Here is a 3774-nt window from a genome sequence, read left to right as displayed (position 1 = left end):
GAAAATTTTAACAAATAAATCCATTCATAGCTTTCATAAATAGAGGTGTCAACCAAATACCTAATAAACAACTTGTATCCAAATTTGTTAGGTGCAAAATAACCACACATCCAATCACAAGGGAAAACAAAAAAATCCAAGCTCGGTATACTCCATAAGTAAAATTAAACATCCAAGCACGTAGAATCCATAGCCAAAATTCCAACTTTGATCTTCATAGTCCATGACCAAAGGTAGATCTGCGTGATACTTCACTAAAGTGTCAATCTGTAAGGAAAAAAAAATAAAAGAACAACTCACCATCAGTATTTATGAACTAACGTATCCCGTTGTTAAATAGCGTGAACATAGAGTATGACCAAAAAAAAACTCAAATATGGAAAACCGAATTGTCCTAAATAACATCTAAACCAAAATACAAACCATTGGTCCTCGACCACAGCATCCCATCCTTCCTGTGGATAGGACAGTCATGTTGGATCATTAACTGCCACTTAAGAGGCATAGAGATTGATTAAAAAAAAAGAGAGAGATAGGCAGTAAAGCATTCACATTTGAAGTTAAGTTTGGAATGGAAATACATTATAGCATATAAGCAAAGAAAGCATAGTTCCAACGTATAGTGCACCAAAAAAATCTTTGGAAGAAGTGTTTCATAAAGCAATTACTGCAATTGCATACGCCAAAAATCGAGAAACTCAAAGGATGGTATGTTGTAGAACCATGCCTTCAATTCAAAGGCAAAAGTGCATAGGGGTACAACCAATTCTATTCAAATTAGGACAATTCTCAGATTTTCCCTAGAAACACCGAATAACTTCTCAAGACACCTAAAAGTAAATGGAAGCCAAGACAAGCAAGAGCATTGATATGCTTCGTCGTCTCATAACATTTACTTTCTCAGCTGCCAAAAGTTTTTCAACAAAGGATACATACAGTGAACTATCCGCATTATCACAAGGCAATGTTCTTTCGTCAAATCCATAATCGAGAAAACTAGAGCTCATTTTCTAACAAAATTACAGGCAAACAAAAAATACAAACCTCTGTATCAAAAAAAGTCATGGAATCCATAAGGAACTCGATGTGGTAATTCAAACACTGTAACTGGATCAGCTGACATCGTCTTTGCATCAATTTCATTCACTGCTGATTTCCAGATAATCATAGAACAAAATTTGATCAGAATGCATATATATCACCAAATTGATTGCACTTCAAAATTTCTTGTTTGAGGTGAAGTACCATTGCTGCTGCTCCTATCTATACGGAAAGATAAATTGAAGATGGAATTATTTAGTGGAGGGAATTATTTACTAGTATTGATAAGCTCTAACTATGACCTAGTTATAGCTATCGAACCCGACTGCCCACTTACAAGTCAAGATTTTGAAAACCAGGCTCTTTCAATCAAGGAAAATTCAGCCAATTGATGTATGGTGAAAACAGGTATTGGTCAAGCCACAAAACATCCATGAGTTTATCAATTGATGAGGAAATTGTTACAATAGCATGAGATTTGGTACCAAGATCAATCAATGTCCCAAACCGACACCTCTTGATATAAAAATCATAACTAATTCATTCGAGATCCAAAAAGGGTGAAACTAGCCCTCAATGATAGTTAACTAACAATAAAATTTCCAGAAAATAATTGGAGACCGAAATTCTAAGTAGATTCATCATGGGAACCAAACAAGTGACTGGTTTTCAGACAGGAACAATACAAAACAGCCCGACTTCCAAAAATCACCATAGATCGAGCTCTTAATATTTTCGAGTGATTTTGGTGTCAAAAGTTGTGCAACAGAATGAAGTTCGAATGTCATGAAGGAACTGAAATCAAATTCAAACTTTAAGAATGAAAAACTAAATGAATTCCAAGGCTATACGAATCTGTCAAATAGCAGACTATCAGGATGCAAAGCAGTTTTCAAATATTCGCTATAAATTGAATCTTCAGTATTTTTGAGTGATTCCAACGCTCAAAGATCAATCTACGAGTCTAGTTTATATCTCATGAAGGAACTTGAATCAAATTCAAAGTATAAGGATGAAAATACAGACAGATAGCAAAGCTGTACGAATTTGTTCAACAACAAATTTTCATAATGGAGAGCAGATTTCGAAAATTCATTATGAATTGAATTCTCAACGTTTTTGAACTATTTCAACTGCAAAAGAACAAGCTACATATGTACTTTAAATCTCAAGAAGAAGTTGAAACCCAATTCACAATTTAATAGTAAGAAATCGCCCAACAATGGCGACCCCGAAAGCTGTCCCAAAAATGACAACTTACTGATATGTTGTTGTATACAAAAATTAAATCCAGAAACTGAAAGAGAGATGAGAGATATACTTGTAAAGAAGAGGTTTGGAGGTGAGAGTGATGATCGGAAGTGATGGTGGCAGTCTCGGCGATCGAAGCCGCAGTTGATGGTTTCCTCTTTCTTCCAACCGGTGACCTCCTCTTTCGCCTCTAATGCCTTCTATCCTTTCTAATTCTTCTTCTTCTTTTTCAATGAGGTGGGTTTTGTTGCTATATGCTTACAATAGGCTGAGTCATAATAGCCACATGCCAATCCTAGGTTTAAATATGCATTATCAAGTCACCAACCAAATTGGCATGGTTCGAAATCAAAGTGGGTACACTAAACAATCTCAAAAAAATACAGGGAATGTTTCAAAAGTCTCAGCAGGGTCCCGACTATATTAATCAAGCGGTTGGACGCACTTTTATGATTTTCTAGCACAATCAAGTAACATCCTATAGGATCAAACATAAGAGCAAGATTAATCGTACGTTATTACGCTACTCAGGGTCGGATTGTTACACTTTTCCACGTGAATCACAGATAAAGATTGAATTTGTATTACATACAAGTGAACTATAAAATCTGTAAACCAAAATCATAAAAGCTCAATCAACATACCTTCCAGTGTAGCTCTCATTCACCCTTGGAAAATCTACAACATCTGCTCATAGTTTCTTCTGTAATGCCAGACCAGTTTTCATATTAAATCTCATCTCATATCCTGAAAAACTCCAATAAGAAGCAATTATAGCAAGCCCTTTTATCCAAAAATACGTACTTTTTACTTATCATTATGTCAGTTTCCCATTGTGGAACCGAAACCCTAAAGCACATAAAAACCCCCAAAATCAACCTCTCTATTTTAAAAGTAAATACTAAAACCCAAGTTTCACACAAAATCCCCAAATAAAAAAATATATGTCGAAATCTACTAGAGATTACGCATGACCGTGGCCACGTATCTGGTTTCCATTTTTTGTGATTTGGGTTAAACCTCTAATGTCAGTTTACCATTCAGTTATGGAACAAAAACCACAAAGCATATAAAAACCCCAAAATCAATCTCCCTATTTTCAAAGTAAATAACAACACCCAATGTTTACACACAAAACCCTTAAATTTCTTACGAGTGAGGGAGGAGGAGAGACAAGTCAGCGATCAATCCAGCAAGGACGAAGGTGTCGGCAATGGCGTCACAATCGGTTGCTCTCAGTCGACTCCGTAACTTGGTCACTTGATCTGCGTTTTTGTAGAGAGAGATGTTGGGGGATTCAACTGTTTCAAAGCGGCTTCACAACTAGTTGAGATCGAAGGTGAGAATGGGAGTGGGAGAGGTTGGGTAAGGAGAATTTTTATGCGGAGGAATTGAGGAAGGAGAGGTGGAAGGAAGAGGAAGACAGCGAGGGGAAGCGGTGGAAGAGACAGAGAGCAAAGGGAAGCGTGTTTTGCTCTCAGG

At 36.5% G+C, this 3774-nt stretch overlaps 1 long non-coding RNA gene across 3 annotated transcripts; it reads right to left on the bottom strand.

Annotated features, from left to right (window-relative positions):
- LOC131301273 (uncharacterized) lies at positions 1-3774 on the bottom strand. 3 transcript variants are annotated; one of them, XR_009191225.1, is made up of 4 exons: positions 3446-3774; positions 2937-3039; positions 1045-1146; positions 1-267 (listed from the first exon to the last, which is right to left on the bottom strand). It is a non-coding gene; the product is annotated as an uncharacterized LOC131301273 (long non-coding RNA). The 3 variants fall into 3 exon arrangements; XR_009191228.1 differs by lacking the exon at positions 1045-1146; XR_009191226.1 differs by lacking the exons at positions 1-267; positions 1045-1146 and adding an exon at positions 2462-2587.

The sequence above is a fragment of the Rhododendron vialii genome, chromosome 9a, assembly GCF_030253575.1.
Source record: "Rhododendron vialii isolate Sample 1 chromosome 9a, ASM3025357v1".
NCBI classification, from domain to species: Eukaryota; Viridiplantae; Streptophyta; class Magnoliopsida; order Ericales; family Ericaceae; genus Rhododendron; species Rhododendron vialii.
The sequence above is the reverse complement of the archived record's forward strand: the minus strand, read 5'-3'. Positions and strand labels throughout refer to the sequence as shown.